This window comes from Coregonus clupeaformis, chromosome 19 (genome assembly GCF_020615455.1).
Source record: "Coregonus clupeaformis isolate EN_2021a chromosome 19, ASM2061545v1, whole genome shotgun sequence".
NCBI lineage: Eukaryota > Metazoa > Chordata > Actinopteri > Salmoniformes > Salmonidae > Coregonus > Coregonus clupeaformis.
The window spans coordinates 58,741,410-58,758,146 of NC_059210.1; the positions used below are offsets into that span (position 1 = coordinate 58,741,410).

Genomic DNA, 16,737 nt, shown 5'->3' on the forward strand with positions numbered 1-16,737 from the left:
TTTAATGTCTGGATTCCGTGATTCGGTCCGCAACGCCTATTTTATAGGGCCCTAGTCAATGAACTTGTCATAAATCAACATAGGATATGCCCTCTTCCCCCCAACAAGACTCAAATATATATATATATATATTGGAAATGTAAGCAGGGGTTGAGCTTCTTCAGTTTGTGTCACAAAGTGGATACGTTTCTGTGTCCCTTTCAGAGTGAGTGACACATTGACTTTATATAGTGTACCAAGAGTTGTTCCCTCGCTTACGGCCATACCAGCCTGAATACGCCCGATCTCGTCCGATCTCGGAAGCTAAGCAGGGTCGGGCCTGGTTAGTACTTGGATGGGAGACCGCCTGGGAATACCAGGTGCTGTAAGCTTTTTGTCCCAGTAGAGCGTGCTCTTGTGTCATGGAGCAACTGCTTTTTATTTATCACCCTAATAATATCATGGATTGTTATTGGACTAAATGCAGTTTGTGTGCTGCCCTGCCCTGATCAAATCAAATCAAATAATGGACAGTGCGTTTCCCTCAAAATATAGGCAGTACATGCAGCCTTTGTTTTTAGTCTAGGAGACAGTCAATGTCTGTAGTCCATTAGGGCACTATACAATCCCTTCAATGTTTTGCCTGATTCCGTTAATTCCCAAGTTCCCTTTTCTCCGTTTAGATTTCCCCGTTGACCGTTTGTCCCTGTTTTGGCAGGTTTTCGCTCTCAAAAGTACACCTTTTTAATAGCAAAACAGCACAATTGGATGTTCTATGTCCACAACAATGTTTAAACCCTATCAGGTGACCATTTGTGAGGTCTGGGAAAAATGTAAGACATTTAGATGTTGGGGTGTAGTTACCCTTAAATGCAAGCATGCACCAGGAAGAGACCTTTGTTTGGTTAAGCGGTGTTGCTGTAGAACAAATGGCAACTGGAGTGATGCAAATGATCACGGTATAATTCTGCCATGCAGGCATAGGCTACTTTGTAGTTAACATTTACTTGCGAAGGTTTTGGGGAAAGCCATTCCTTCCCTACCAGAAGAAGGTTATCATTAGCATCATCGCTAACGGCTACACAAAGTGTAGACATACGCGCGCACCGCACACATGCACACAGACAGGGGCATTCCTGTGCCGTTTCAGAAAGTTCATGGAAATACGAATCACTGATGCATTTTGTTCATGTCTTATGATTGACTTGGGCAAATGAATGCGTTTTCTAACAAGTTGAATAGATTTAGTTGATTTCTTACTAAGTTCAATAAATGTTTGAATATTGTTGAATTTCGGTTTAATGTCTGGATTCCGTGATTCGGTCCGCAACGCCTATTTTATAGGGCCCTAGTCAATGAACTTGTCATAAATCAACATAGGATATGCCCTCTTCCCCCCAACAAGACTCAAATATATATATATATATATTGGAAATGTAAGCAGGGGTTGAGCTTCTTCAGTTTGTGTCACAAAGTGGATACGTTTCTGTGTCCCTTTCAGAGTGAGTGACACATTGACTTTATATAGTGTACCAAGAGTTGTTCCCTCGCTTACGGCCATACCAGCCTGAATACGCCCGATCTCGTCCGATCTCGGAAGCTAAGCAGGGTCGGGCCTGGTTAGTACTTGGATGGGAGACCGCCTGGGAATACCAGGTGCTGTAAGCTTTTGTCCCAGTAGAGCGTGCTCTTGTGTCATGGAGCAACTGCTTTTTATTTATCACCCTAATAATATCATGGATTGTTATTGGACTAAATGCAGTTTGTGTGCTGCCCTGCCCTGATCAAATCAAATCAAATAATGGACAGTGCGTTTCCCTCAAAATATAGGCAGTACATGCAGCCTTTGTTTTTAGTCTAGGAGACAGTCAATGTCTGTAGTCCATTAGGGCACTATACAATCCCTTCAATGTTTTGCCTGATTCCGTTAATTCCCAAGTTCCCTTTTCTCCGTTTAGATTTCCCCGTTGACCGTTTGTCCCTGTTTTGGCAGGTTTTCGCTCTCAAAAGTACACCTTTTTAATAGCAAAACAGCACAATTGGATGTTCTATGTCCACAACAATGTTTAAACCCTATCAGGTGACCATTTGTGAGGTCTGGGAAAAATGTAAGACATTTAGATGTTGGGGTGTAGTTACCCTTAAATGCAAGCATGCACCAGGAAGAGACCTTTGTTTGGTTAAGCGGTGTTGCTGTAGAACAAATGGCAACTGGAGTGATGCAAATGATCACGGTATAATTCTGCCATGCAGGCATAGGCTACTTTGTAGTTAACATTTACTTGCGAAGGTTTTGGGGAAAGCCATTCCTTCCCTACCAGAAGAAGGTTATCATTAGCATCATCGCTAACGGCTACACAAAGTGTAGACATACGCGCGCACCGCACACATGCACACAGACAGGGGCATTCCTGTGCCGTTTCAGGAAGTTCATGGAAATACGAATCACTGATGCATTTTGTTCATGTCTTATGATTGACTTGGGCAAATGAATGCGTTTTCTAACAAGTTGAATAGATTTAGTTGATTTCTTACTAAGTTCAATAAATGTTTGAATATTGTTGAATTTCGGTTTAATGTCTGGATTCCGTGATTCGGTCCGCAACGCCTATTTTATAGGGCCCTAGTCAATGAACTTGTCATAAATCAACATAGGATATGCCCTCTTCCCCCCCAACAAGACTCAAATATATATATATATATATTGGAAATGTAAGCAGGGGTTGAGCTTCTTCAGTTTGTGTCACAAAGTGGATACGTTTCTGTGTCCCTTTCAGAGTGAGTGACACATTGACTTTATATAGTGTACCAAGAGTTGTTCCCTCGCTTACGGCCATACCAGCCTGAATACGCCCGATCTCGTCCGATCTCGGAAGCTAAGCAGGGTCGGGCCTGGTTAGTACTTGGATGGGAGACCGCCTGGGAATACCAGGTGCTGTAAGCTTTTGTCCCAGTAGAGCGTGCTCTTGTGTCATGGAGCAACTGCTTTTTATTTATCACCCTAATAATATCATGGATTGTTATTGGACTAAATGCAGTTTGTGTGCTGCCCTGCCCTGATCAAATCAAATCAAATAATGGACAGTGCGTTTCCCTCAAAATATAGGCAGTACATGCAGCCTTTGTTTTTAGTCTAGGAGACAGTCAATGTCTGTAGTCCATTAGGGCACTATACAATCCCTTCAATGTTTTGCCTGATTCCGTTAATTCCCAAGTTCCCTTTTCTCCGTTTAGATTTCCCCGTTGACCGTTTGTCCCTGTTTTGGCAGGTTTTCGCTCTCAAAAGTACACCTTTTTAATAGCAAAACAGCACAATTGGATGTTCTATGTCCACAACAATGTTTAAACCCTATCAGGTGACCATTTGTGAGGTCTGGGAAAAATGTAAGACATTTAGATGTTGGGGTGTAGTTACCCTTAAATGCAAGCATGCACCAGGAAGAGACCTTTGTTTGGTTAAGCGGTGTTGCTGTAGAACAAATGGCAACTGGAGTGATGCAAATGATCACGGTATAATTCTGCCAGGCAGGCATAGGCTACTTTGTAGTTAACATTTACTTGCGAAGGTTTTGGGGAAAGCCATTCCTTCCCTACCAGAAGAAGGTTATCATTAGCATCATCGCTAACGGCTACACAAAGTGTAGACATACGCGCGCACCGCACACATGCACACAGACAGGGGCATTCCTGTGCCGTTTCAGAAAGTTCATGGAAATACGAATCACTGATGCATTTTGTTCATGTCTTATGATTGACTTGGGCAAATGAATGCGTTTTCTAACAAGTTGAATAGATTTAGTTGATTTCTTACTAAGTTCAATAAATGTTTGAATATTGTTGAATTTCGGTTTAATGTCTGGATTCCGTGATTCGGTCCATAACGCCTATTTTATAGGGCCCTAGTCAATGAACTTGTCATAAATCAACATAGGATATGCCCTCTTCCCCCCCAACAAGACTCAAATATATATATATATATATTGGAAATGTAAGCAGGGGTTGAGCTTCTTCAGTTTGTGTCACAAAGTGGATACGTTTCTGTGTCCCTTTCAGAGTGAGTGACACATTGACTTTATATAGTGTACCAAGAGTTGTTCCCTCGCTTACGGCCATACCAGCCTGAATACGCCCGATCTCGTCCGATCTCGGAAGCTAAGCAGGGTCGGGCCTGGTTAGTACTTGGATGGGAGACCGCCTGGGAATACCAGGTGCTGTAAGCTTTTTGTCCCAGTAGAGCGTGCTCTTGTGTCATGGAGCAACTGCTTTTTATTTATCACCCTAATAATATCATGGATTGTTATTGGACTAAATGCAGTTTGTGTGCTGCCCTGCCCTGATCAAATCAAATCAAATAATGGACAGTGCGTTTCCCTCAAAATATAGGCAGTACATGCAGCCTTTGTTTTTAGTCTAGGAGACAGTCAATGTCTGTAGTCCATTAGGGCACTATACAATCCCTTCAATGTTTTGCCTGATTCCGTTAATTCCCAAGTTCCCTTTTCTCCGTTTAGATTTCCCCGTTGACCGTTTGTCCCTGTTTTGGCAGGTTTTCGCTCTCAAAAGTACACCTTTTTAATAGCAAAACAGCACAATTGGATGTTCTATGTCCACAACAATGTTTAAACCCTATCAGGTGACCATTTGTGAGGTCTGGGAAAAATGTAAGACATTTAGATGTTGGGGTGTAGTTACCCTTAAATGCAAGCATGCACCAGGAAGAGACCTTTGTTTGGTTAAGCGGTGTTGCTGTAGAACAAATGGCAACTGGAGTGATGCAAATGATCACGGTATAATTCTGCCATGCAGGCATAGGCTACTTTGTAGTTAACATTTACTTGCGAAGGTTTTGGGGAAAGCCATTCCTTCCCTACCAGAAGAAGGTTATCATTAGCATCATCGCTAACGGCTACACAAAGTGTAGACATACGCGCGCACCGCACACATGCACACAGACAGGGGCATTCCTGTGCCGTTTCAGAAAGTTCATGGAAATACGAATCACTGATGCATTTTGTTCATGTCTTATGATTGACTTGGGCAAATGAATGCGTTTTCTAACAAGTTGAATAGATTTAGTTGATTTCTTACTAAGTTCAATAAATGTTTGAATATTGTTGAATTTCGGTTTAATGTCTGGATTCCGTGATTCGGTCCGCAACGCCTATTTTATAGGGCCCTAGTCAATGAACTTGTCATAAATCAACATAGGATATGCCCTCTTCCCCCCAACAAGACTCAAATATATATATATATATTGGAAATGTAAGCAGGGGTTGAGCTTCTTCAGTTTGTGTCACAAAGTGGATACGTTTCTGTGTCCCTTTCAGAGTGAGTGACACATTGACTTTATATAGTGTACCAAGAGTTGTTCCCTCGCTTACGGCCATACCAGCCTGAATACGCCCGATCTCGTCCGATCTCGGAAGCTAAGCAGGGTCGGGCCTGGTTAGTACTTGGATGGGAGACCGCCTGGGAATACCAGGTGCTGTAAGCTTTTTGTCCCAGTAGAGCGTGCTCTTGTGTCATGGAGCAACTGCTTTTTATTTATCACCCTAATAATATCATGGATTGTTATTGGACTAAATGCAGTTTGTGTGCTGCCCTGCCCTGATCAAATCAAATCAAATAATGGACAGTGCGTTTCCCTCAAAATATAGGCAGTACATGCAGCCTTTGTTTTTAGTCTAGGAGACAGTCAATGTCTGTAGTCCATTAGGGCACTATACAATCCCTTCAATGTTTTGCCTGATTCCGTTAATTCCCAAGTTCCCTTTTCTCCGTTTAGATTTCCCCGTTGACCGTTTGTCCCTGTTTTGGCAGGTTTTCGCTCTCAAAAGTACACCTTTTTAATAGCAAAACAGCACAATTGGATGTTCTATGTCCACAACAATGTTTAAACCCTATCAGGTGACCATTTGTGAGGTCTGGGAAAAATGTAAGACATTTAGATGTTGGGGTGTAGTTACCCTTAAATGCAAGCATGCACCAGGAAGAGACCTTTGTTTGGTTAAGCGGTGTTGCTGTAGAACAAATGGCAACTGGAGTGATGCAAATGATCACGGTATAATTCTGCCAGGCAGGCATAGGCTACTTTGTAGTTAACATTTACTTGCGAAGGTTTTGGGGAAAGCCATTCCTTCCCTACCAGAAGAAGGTTATCATTAGCATCATCGCTAACGGCTACACAAAGTGTAGACATACGCGCGCACCGCACACATGCACACAGACAGGGGCATTCCTGTGCCGTTTCAGAAAGTTCATGGAAATACGAATCACTGATGCATTTTGTTCATGTCTTATGATTGACTTGGGCAAATGAATGCGTTTTCTAACAAGTTGAATAGATTTAGTTGATTTCTTACTAAGTTCAATAAATGTTTGAATATTGTTGAATTTCGGTTTAATGTCTGGATTCCGTGATTCGGTCCGCAACGCCTATTTTATAGGGCCCTAGTCAATGAACTTGTCATAAATCAACATAGGATATGCCCTCTTCCCCCCCCCCCAACAAGACTCAAATATATATATATATATATTGGAAATGTAAGCAGGGGTTAAGCTTCTTCAGCTTGTGTCACAAAGTGGATACGTTTCTGTGTCCCTTTCAGAGTGAGTGACACATTGACTTTATATAGTGTACCAAGAGTTGTTCCCTCGCTTACGGCCATACCAGCCTGAATACGCCCGATCTTGTCCGATCTCGGAAGCTAAGCAGGGTCGGGCCTGGTTAGTACTTGGATGGGAGACCGCCTGGGAATACCAGGTGCTGTAAGCTTTTTGTCCCAGTAGAGCGTGCTCTTGTGTCATGGAGCAACTGCTTTTTATTTATCACCCTAATAATATCATGGATTGTTATTGGACTAAATGCAGTTTGTGTGCTGCCCTGCCCTGATCAAATCAAATCAAATAATGGACAGTGCGTTTCCCTCAAAATATAGGCAGTACATGCAGCCTTTGTTTTTAGTCTAGGAGACAGTCAATGTCTGTAGTCCATTAGGGCACTATACAATCCCTTCAATGTTTTGCCTGATTCCGTTAATTCCCAAGTTCCCTTTTCTCCGTTTAGATTTCCCCGTTGACCGTTTGTCCCTGTTTTGGCAGGTTTTCGCTCTCAAAAGTACACCTTTTTAATAGCAAAACAGCACAATTGGATGTTCTATGTCCACAACAATGTTTAAACCCTATCAGGTGACCATTTGTGAGGTCTGGGAAAAATGTAAGACATTTAGATGTTGGGGTGTAGTTACCCTTAAATGCAAGCATGCACCAGGAAGAGACCTTTGTTTGGTTAAGCGGTGTTGCTGTAGAACAAATGGCAACTGGAGTGATGCAAATGATCACGGTATAATTCTGCCAGGCAGGCATAGGCTACTTTGTAGTTAACATTTACTTGCGAAGGTTTTGGGGAAAGCCATTCCTTCCCTACCAGAAGAAGGTTATCATTAGCATCATCGCTAACGGCTACACAAAGTGTAGACATACGCGCGCACCGCACACATGCACACAGACAGGGGCATTCCTGTGCCGTTTCAGAAAGTTCATGGAAATACGAATCACTGATGCATTTTGTTCATGTCTTATGATTGACTTGGGCAAATGAATGCGTTTTCTAACAAGTTGAATAGATTTAGTTGATTTCTTACTAAGTTCAATAAATGTTTGAATATTGTTGAATTTCGGTTTAATGTCTGGATTCCGTGATTCGGTCCGCAACGCCTATTTTATAGGGCCCTAGTCAATGAACTTGTCATAAATCAACATAGGATATGCCCTCTTCCCCCCCAACAAGACTCAAAATATATATATATATATATTGGAAATGTAAGCAGGGGTTGAGCTTCTTCAGTTTGTGTCACAAAGTGGATACGTTTCTGTGTCCCTTTCAGAGTGAGTGACACATTGACTTTATATAGTGTACCAAGAGTTGTTCCCTCGCTTACGGCCATACCAGCCTGAATACGCCCGATCTCGTCCGATCTCGGAAGCTAAGCAGGGTCGGGCCTGGTTAGTACTTGGATGGGAGACCGCCTGGGAATACCAGGTGCTGTAAGCTTTTTGTCCCAGTAGAGCGTGCTCTTGTGTCATGGAGCAACTGCTTTTTATTTATCACCCTAATAATATCATGGATTGTTATTGGACTAAATGCAGTTTGTGTGCTGCCCTGCCCTGATCAAATCAAATCAAATAATGGACAGTGCGTTTCCCTCAAAATATAGGCAGTACATGCAGCCTTTGTTTTTAGTCTAGGAGACAGTCAATGTCTGTAGTCCATTAGGGCACTATACAATCCCTTCAATGTTTTGCCTGATTCCGTTAATTCCCAAGTTCCCTTTTCTCCGTTTAGATTTCCCCGTTGACCGTTTGTCCCTGTTTTGGCAGGTTTTCGCTCTCAAAAGTACACCTTTTTAATAGCAAAACAGCACAATTGGATGTTCTATGTCCACAACAATGTTTAAACCCTATCAGGTGACCATTTGTGAGGTCTGGGAAAAATGTAAGACATTTAGATGTTGGGGTGTAGTTACCCTTAAATGCAAGCATGCACCAGGAAGAGACCTTTGTTTGGTTAAGCGGTGTTGCTGTAGAACAAATGGCAACTGGAGTGATGCAAATGATCACGGTATAATTCTGCCATGCAGGCATAGGCTACTTTGTAGTTAACATTTACTTGCGAAGGTTTTGGGGAAAGCCATTCCTTCCCTACCAGAAGAAGGTTATCATTAGCATCATCGCTAACGGCTACACAAAGTGTAGACATACGCGCGCACCGCACACATGCACACAGACAGGGGCATTCCTGTGCCGTTTCAGAAAGTTCATGGAAATACGAATCACTGATGCATTTTGTTCATGTCTTATGATTGACTTGGGCAAATGAATGCGTTTTCTAACAAGTTGAATAGATTTAGTTGATTTCTTACTAAGTTCAATAAATGTTTGAATATTGTTGAATTTCGGTTTAATGTCTGGATTCCGTGATTCGGTCCGCAACGCCTATTTTATAGGGCCCTAGTCAATGAACTTGTCATAAATCAACATAGGATATGCCCTCTTCCCCCCCCCCCCAACAAGACTCAAATATATATATATATATATTGGAAATGTAAGCAGGGGTTGAGCTTCTTCAGTTTGTGTCACAAAGTGGATACGTTTCTGTGTCCCTTTCAGAGTGAGTGACACATTGACTTTATATAGTGTACCAAGAGTTGTTCCCTCGCTTACGGCCATACCAGCCTGAATACGCCCGATCTCGTCCGATCTCGGAAGCTAAGCAGGGTCGGGCCTGGTTAGTACTTGGATGGGAGACCGCCTGGGAATACCAGGTGCTGTAAGCTTTTTGTCCCAGTAGAGCGTGCTCTTGTGTCATGGAGCAACTGCTTTTTATTTATCACCCTAATAATATAATGTATTGTTATTGGACTAAATGCAGTTTGTGTGCTGCCCTGCCCTGATCAAATCAAATCAAATAATGGACAGTGCGTTTCCCTCAAAATATAGGCAGTACATGCAGCCTTTGTTTTTAGTCTAGGAGACAGTCAATGTCTGTAGTCCATTAGGGCACTATACAATCCCTTCAATGTTTTGCCTGATTCCGTTAATTCCCAAGTTCCCTTTTCTCCGTTTAGATTTCCCCGTTGACCGTTTGTCCCTGTTTTGGCAGGTTTTCGCTCTCAAAAGTACACCTTTTTAATAGCAAAACAGCACAATTGGATGTTCTATGTCCACCAGGGGCGGTGTGTTCATTAGGGCGATATGGGCGACGCACTGCCAAACGGGAAAAGGAAGGGATTTTTTTTCTAATCAATTATATCACGGCAACAGTAGTTATCAGTGTTGTAATCTAGACGTCTGATCTGCCACAGTGCCACTAAATGTCCAATCAGGCTAAAGTCGTGCTTCAAATGGCCCCCCCTTTTGGGGCGATTTCAGTCAGGTTGAAAATCGCCCAGAAGTCTGTCATAGACTCCCATGTAAAATCTATTTTTTTCAAATTTCAGAGCTTTCAATACAATCTCTATGGGTTTCTGAGGGCTTGCACTTACGCGCTTTCGTCATACGTAACATAACCATGAACGTAACTAAGAAAAGAGCGGGTAGCAGCGTCTCTGTTGCGACCTGCAGTGTGTGTGACGTTATCTTATGTTTTTAATCTTATGTTTTTAATTTGTACACTTAGTGGTGTTATTTTATGTTTTTAATTTGTACACTTAGTTTACAAACATTCTGCCAACCATGGATTTCCAGTGGTGGGGTGTTGGACTGATCTTGTTGATCGTGTACATACCCGCTACGAACGGACTAAATAATGAAAACGCTGCTGGCAGCGGAATCCAATACAGCAGGGAGTTTTTACTACAATGCAACTCAAATACCAACGCGATGGATATCCCAATGGCCCATCTAATACCTGATTGTCTGCGAGTGGATTACAAACCCAAATGCAAACGTGGAAAACGCGGGGGAATCAGACAACGACTTAAAAAAAATTAAGAACAAACTTCCCTTACCCACCACCTTGCTGATTAATGCCCAGTCACTGAGGGGGAAAGCGGATGAGTTGTCAGCGAATCTGCGCTTCCAACACGAATATCGGGAGGCCTGTTTGCTGGCATTTACTGAGACTTGGCTGGATGACAGAGTCCCGGACAGAGAAGTGGAGCCGGCCGGCTTCACCCTGGTCAGAGCGGACCGCGATCTGACAGTCACAGGGAAACTTCACGGCCGGGGCGTCTGTCAGGGACCAGTGGTGTAAATCGATCCTGGTAAGAGAGCGACTCTGTACCCCCGACATTGAACTGCTTTCTGTGTCACTGCGACCTTACTATCTGCCCCGTGAGTTCCCCCAATTGTTTGTTACCGTTGTGTACATTCAACCAAAAGCTAATATAACAAAGGCATCAGAGATTATTTATAATCTGTCACAGAAACTGGAATCCATCTCCCCCGACGCACCCAAATTTATTTTAGGGGATTTTAACAACTGTACCTTGCACAAAGTCTTGCGCACATACCATCAGTATGTGAAATGTCACACTAGGAAAAATAGGACTCTTGATTTGTGCTATGGGACAATACCAAAGGCGTTCTCTGCCACCACCAGTTTGAGTTAGCTTTGCGAGGCAAAGATGAAACTGAGGGCTCCACCAACCCTGGTAAGCCAACACTTTTGAGATCAGTCAATAAATGCTTCTGGTATTGACTTATATGCTGCCCCTGTCTTCATGTTGTTGCTGGACATATCTTTTTTAAAATGTGTGTAGGTCACCTAAATCATCAGAAAAATTGCCCCCCCTGAGAATTTTTTCAGGAGCCGCCACTGATGTCCACAACAATGTTTAAACCCTATCAGGTGACCATTTGTGAGGTCTGGGAAAAATGTAAGACATTTAGATGTTGGGGTGTAGTTACCCTTAAATGCAAGCATGCACCAGGAAGAGACCTTTGTTTGGTTCATGGAAATACGAATCACTGATGCATTTTGTTCATGTCTTATGATTGACTTGGGCAAATGAATGCGTTTTCTAACAAGTTGAATAGATTTAGTTGATTTCTTACTAAGTTCAATAAATGTTTGAATATTGTTGAATTTCGGTTTAATGTCTGGATTCCGTGATTCGGTCCGCAACGCCTATTTTATAGGGCACTAGTCAATGAACTTGTCATAAATCAACATAGGATATGCCCTCTTTCCCCCCCCCCCAACAAGACTCAAATATATATACATATATATATTGGAAATGTAAGCAGGGGTTGAGCTTCTTCAGTTTGTGTCACAAAGTGGATACGTTTCTGTGTCCCTTTCAGAGTGAGTGACACATTGACTTTATATAGTGTACCAAGAGTTGTTCGCTCGCTTACGGCCATACCAGCCTGAATACGCCCGATCTCGTCCGATCTCGGAAGCTAAGCAGGGTCGGGCCTGGTTAGTACTTGGATGGGAGACCGCCTGGGAATACCAGGTGCTGTAAGCTTTTTGTCCCAGTAGAGCGTGCTCTTTTGTCATGGAGCAACTGCTTTTTATTTATCACCCTAATAATATCATGGATTGTTATTGGACTAAATGCAGTTTGTGTGCTGCCCTGCCCTGATCAAATCAAATCAAATAATGGACAGTGCGTTTCCCTCAAAATATAGGCAGTACATGCAGCCTTTGTTTTTAGTCTAGGAGACAGTCAATGTCTGTAGTCCATTAGGGCACTATACAATCCCTTCAATGTTTTGCCTGATTCCGTTAATTCCCAAGTTCCCTTTTCTCCGTTTAGATTTCCCCGTTGACCGTTTGTCCCTGTTTTGGCAGGTTTTCGCTCTCAAAAGTACACCTTTTTAATAGCAAAACAGCACAATTGGATGTTCTATGTCCACAACAATGTTTAAACCCTATCAGGTGACCATTTGTGAGGTCTGGAAAAAATTTAAGACATTTAGATGTTGGGGTGTAGTTACCCTTAAATGCAAGCATGCACCAGGAAGAGACCTTTGTTTGGTTAAGCGGTGTTGCTGTAGAACAAATGGCAACTGGAGTGATGCAAATGATCACGGTATAATTCTGCCATGCAGGCATAGGCTACTTTGTAGTTAACATTTACTTGCGAAGGTTTTGGGGAAAGCCATTCCTTCCCTACCAGAAGAAGGTTATCATTAGCATCATCGCTAACGGCTACACAAAGTGTAGACATACGCGCGCACCGCACACATGCACACAGACAGGGGCATTCCTGTGCCGTTTCAGAAAGTTCATGGAAATACGAATCACTGATGCATTTTGTTCATGTCTTATGATTGACTTGGGCAAATGAATGCGTTTTCTAACAAGTTGAATAGATTTAGTTGATTTCTTACTAAGTTCAATAAATGTTTGAATATTGTTGAATTTCGGTTTAATGTCTGGATTACTTGATTCGGTCCGCAACGCCTATTTTATAGGGCCCTAGTCAATGAACTTGTTATAAATCAACATAGGATATGCCCTCTCCCCCCCAACAAGACTCAAATATATATATATATATATATATATATATATATTGGAAATGTAAGCAAGGGTTGAGCTTCTTCAGTTTGAGTCACAAAGTGGATACGTTTCTGTGTCCCTTTCAGAGTGAGTGACACATTGACTTTATATAGTGTACCAAGAGTTGTTCCCGCGCTTACGGCCATACCAGCCTGAATACGCCCGATCTCATCCGATCTTGGAAGCTAAGCAGGGTCGGGCCTGGTTAGTACTTGTATGGGAGACCGCCTGGGAATACCAGGTGCTGTAAGCTTTTTGTCCCAGTAGAGCGTGCTCTTGTGTCATGGAGCAACTGCCTTTTATTTATCACCCTAATAATATCATGGATTGTTATTGGACTAAATGCAGTTTGTGTGCTGCCCTGCCCTGCCCTAATCAAATCAAATAATGGACAGTGCGTTTCCCTCAAAATATAGGCAGTACATGCAGCCTTTGTTTTTAGTCTAGGAGACAGTCAATGTCTGTAGTCCATTAGGGCACTATAAAATCCCTTCAATGTTTTGCCTGATTCCGTTAATTCCCAAGTTCCCTTTTCTCCGTTTAGATTTCCCCGTTGACCGTTTGTCCCTGTTTTGGCAGGTTTTCGCTCTCAAAAGTACACCTTTTTAATAGCAAAACAGCACAATTGGATGTTCTATGTCCACAACAATGTTTAAACCCTATCAGGTGACCATTTGTGAGGTCTGGGAAAAATGTAAGACATTTAGATGTTGGGGTGTAGTTACCCTTAAATGCAAGCATGCACCAGGAAGAGACCTTTGTTTGGTTAAGCGGTGTTGCTGTAGAACAAATGGCAACTGGAGTGATGCAAATGATCACGGTATAATTCTGCCAGGCAGGCATAGGCTACTTTGTAGTTAACATTTACTTGCGAAGGTTTTGGGGAAAGCCATTCCTTCCCTACCAGAAGAAGGTTATCATTAGCATCATCGCTAACGGCTACACAAAGTGTAGACATACGCGCGCACCGCACACATGCACACAGACAGGGGCTTTCCTGTGCCGTTTCAGAAAGTTCATGGAAATACGAATCACTGATGCATTTTGTTCATGTCTTATGATTGACTTGGGCAAATGAATGCGTTTTCTAACAAGTTTAATAGATTTAGTTGATTTCTTACTAAGTTCAATAAATGTTTGAATATTGTTAAATTTCGGTTTAATGTCTGGATTCCTTGATTCGGTCCGCAACGCCTATTTTATAGGGCCCTAGTCAATGAACTTGTCATAAATCAACATAGGATATGCCCCCCCCCCCAACAAGACTCAAATATTGTGATTGTGGAGGCCAGGTCATCTAATGTATTACTCCATCACTCTCCTTCTTGGTAAAATAGCCCTTACACAGCCTGGAGGTGTGTTGGGTCATTGTCCTGTTGAAAGACAAATAATAATCCCACTAAGCCCAAACCTGATGGGATGGTGTATCGCTGTAGAATGCTGTGGTAGCCATGCTGGTTAAGTGTGCCTTGAATTCTAAATAAATCACAGACAGTGTCACCAGCAAATCACCCCCACACCATAACACCTCCTCCTCCATGCTTTACGGTGGGAACCACACAGCGGAGATCATCCATTCACCTACTCTGCGTCTCACAAAGACACGGTGGTTGGAACCAAAAATCTCCAATGTCCATTGGTCGTGTTACTTTGCCCAAGCAGGTCTCTTCTTCTTATTGGTGTCCTTTAGTAGTGGTTTCTTTGCAGCAATTTGACCATGAAGACCTAATTCACACAGCCCCTCTGAAAAGTTGATGTTGAGACGTCTGTGACTTGAACTGTGAAGCATTTATTTGGGATGCAATTTCTGAGGCTGGTAACTCTAATGAACTTTTCCTCTGCAGCAGAGGTAACTCTGGGTCTTCCTTTCCTATGGCGGTCCTCATGACAGCCAGTTTCATCATAGCGCATGAAGGTTTTTGTGACTGCACTTGAAGAAACGTTAAAAGTTCTTGGGGCGGCAGGTAGCTTAGTGGTTAAGAGTGTTGTGCCAGTAACCGAAAGGTCGCTGGTTCTAATCCCCGAGCTGATTAGGTGAAAAATCTGTCGATGTGCCCTTGAGCAAGGTACTTAACCCTAATTGCTCCTGTAAGTTGCTCTGGATAAGAGCGTCTGCTAAATGACTAAAATGTAAAAATGTTCTTGACATATTCCGTATTGACTGACCTTAAAGTAATGATGGGCTTATTTGAGCTGTTCTTGCCATAATATGGACTTGGTATTTTACCAAATAGGGCTATCAACTGATTGGCTCAAACACATTAAGAAGGAAAGAAATCCCACAAATTAGCTTTTAAGAAGGCGCAACTGTTAATTGAAATGCATTCCAGGTGACTACCTCATGAAGCTGGTTGAGAGAATGCCAAGAGTGTGCAAAGTTGTCATCAAGGCAAAGGGTGGCTATTTGAAGAATCTCAAATCTATAATATATTTTGATTTGTTTAACACTTTTTTGGTTACCACATGATTCCATATGTGTTATTTCATAGTTTGGCATCTTCACTATTATTTTACAATGTAAAAATAGTAAAAATAAAGAAAAACCCTGGAATGAGCAGGTGTGTCCAAACATTTGACTGGTACTGTATATGGAAATACCAAAAAGATTAAAGAACATATAACGGATAAATGCAGTGAAATGTGTTGTTATCTGCCTTGGTCATGGACACATTGACACATTTTTCAGCTTCGGTATTCAAACCAGCGACCTTTCAGTTACTGGCCCAGCGCTCCAACCTCTAGGCTACCTGCCATGAGCCAAGCATGTTTACATGTAGAATGGAATAGGTAATATGACCACTATGATTAATGTCATTGTCAGTTCTACCACCTCAACATTGTCCATTTTAAACAGGGTTAAATATCTAGTTAGGGGGGGCACTGTGTAACTGTCAGAAGATATGTGCTTCAGTCAGAAAATTTTTCTCTCATCTCTTCGGTCTCAGCTAGCTAGCCAGCCAGTAGCTACCGAAACAGCTAGCCAGCCAAGCTAGCTGCAGAAATGAAAACCATCAAATACACTTTTCCTAATATTATGACTTACATCAACATCCTTAGCTTGCCCATTCACTAAATATACTGTTAAATAACTCTGACTGACACCCAATAGCTTAAGGATGCTGAGCTATTTAACGTTATAATGAGAAAGATGTTGTTATTATGAAATAATCTGGTTGCAAGTTATTATGAGAAATAGCTTTATTATGCCGAAACATTAGCATAGGCTACTCGGCAAGCTTGGCTTCCTCTCATGCACAGGTTGACATTATGGCCGGTTTGCTTGAGTTGATCAACTTTTATTTTTGAGGCATTGGGAAATATTAGTGTCATTGAGCAATATAGATGGTGTTGTCAATACTTTACATACATTGCAGAGAATTCTGAGTTCTCTAAGGCTCTACAGACGGAAAAAACAATTGGACCTCCATGACATAGCATTACTCCTTCTTGATCTAGGCTGACATGGGAAGCTTTATGGATACAAATTAATCTTAAACGCATCCAAGTGGGATATGTGGTGACTCATAACACAGTCAGGTGTTTACTTCATATTCAAGTCCCCAATGGAGTGCGCATTTGTGTGGAAGTCTCTGGGAATGACATTAGCCAGCTAGCTACCTTACCTTCACAAACAAGAAAGACGACATAGAGGAACAGCTTAGCTAGCTAAGTGTCCTTTTTGTCTTGTAATTTCACATTTGGAAGGTGCACTGAAACAAAATTATTATTTCATTTCTAGCACAGCCAAC

At 42.2% G+C, this 16,737-nt stretch overlaps 10 non-coding genes across 10 annotated transcripts; all 10 read left to right on the plus strand.

The window, feature by feature from the left end:
* Positions 1–252: 252 nt before the first annotated feature.
* On the plus strand, positions 253–371 carry LOC121565787. The gene has a single exon (XR_006000669.2). It is a non-coding gene; the product is annotated as a 5S ribosomal RNA (ribosomal RNA).
* A 1,157-nt stretch (positions 372–1,528) lies between these two features.
* On the plus strand, positions 1,529–1,647 carry LOC121532414. Its single transcript, XR_005994317.2, has one exon. It is a non-coding gene; the product is annotated as a 5S ribosomal RNA (ribosomal RNA).
* Positions 1,648–2,804: 1,157 nt separating this feature from the next.
* On the plus strand, positions 2,805–2,923 carry LOC121532403. The gene has a single exon (XR_005994307.1). It is a non-coding gene; the product is annotated as a 5S ribosomal RNA (ribosomal RNA).
* A 1,157-nt stretch (positions 2,924–4,080) lies between these two features.
* Positions 4,081–4,199, plus strand: LOC121562950. The gene has a single exon (XR_005999686.1). It is a non-coding gene; the product is annotated as a 5S ribosomal RNA (ribosomal RNA).
* A 1,155-nt stretch (positions 4,200–5,354) lies between these two features.
* Positions 5,355–5,473, plus strand: LOC121532421. Its single transcript, XR_005994324.2, has one exon. It is a non-coding gene; the product is annotated as a 5S ribosomal RNA (ribosomal RNA).
* A 1,162-nt stretch (positions 5,474–6,635) lies between these two features.
* On the plus strand, positions 6,636–6,754 carry LOC121565271. The gene has a single exon (XR_006000492.2). It is a non-coding gene; the product is annotated as a 5S ribosomal RNA (ribosomal RNA).
* A 1,159-nt stretch (positions 6,755–7,913) lies between these two features.
* LOC121565270 lies at positions 7,914–8,032 on the plus strand. The gene has a single exon (XR_006000491.1). It is a non-coding gene; the product is annotated as a 5S ribosomal RNA (ribosomal RNA).
* A 1,163-nt stretch (positions 8,033–9,195) lies between these two features.
* Positions 9,196–9,314, plus strand: LOC121565782. Its single transcript, XR_006000486.2, has one exon. It is a non-coding gene; the product is annotated as a 5S ribosomal RNA (ribosomal RNA).
* A 2,518-nt stretch (positions 9,315–11,832) lies between these two features.
* Positions 11,833–11,951, plus strand: LOC121565264. The gene has a single exon (XR_006000485.1). It is a non-coding gene; the product is annotated as a 5S ribosomal RNA (ribosomal RNA).
* Positions 11,952–13,122: 1,171 nt separating this feature from the next.
* LOC121565267 lies at positions 13,123–13,241 on the plus strand. The gene has a single exon (XR_006000488.2). It is a non-coding gene; the product is annotated as a 5S ribosomal RNA (ribosomal RNA).
* Positions 13,242–16,737: the final 3,496 nt, after the last annotated feature.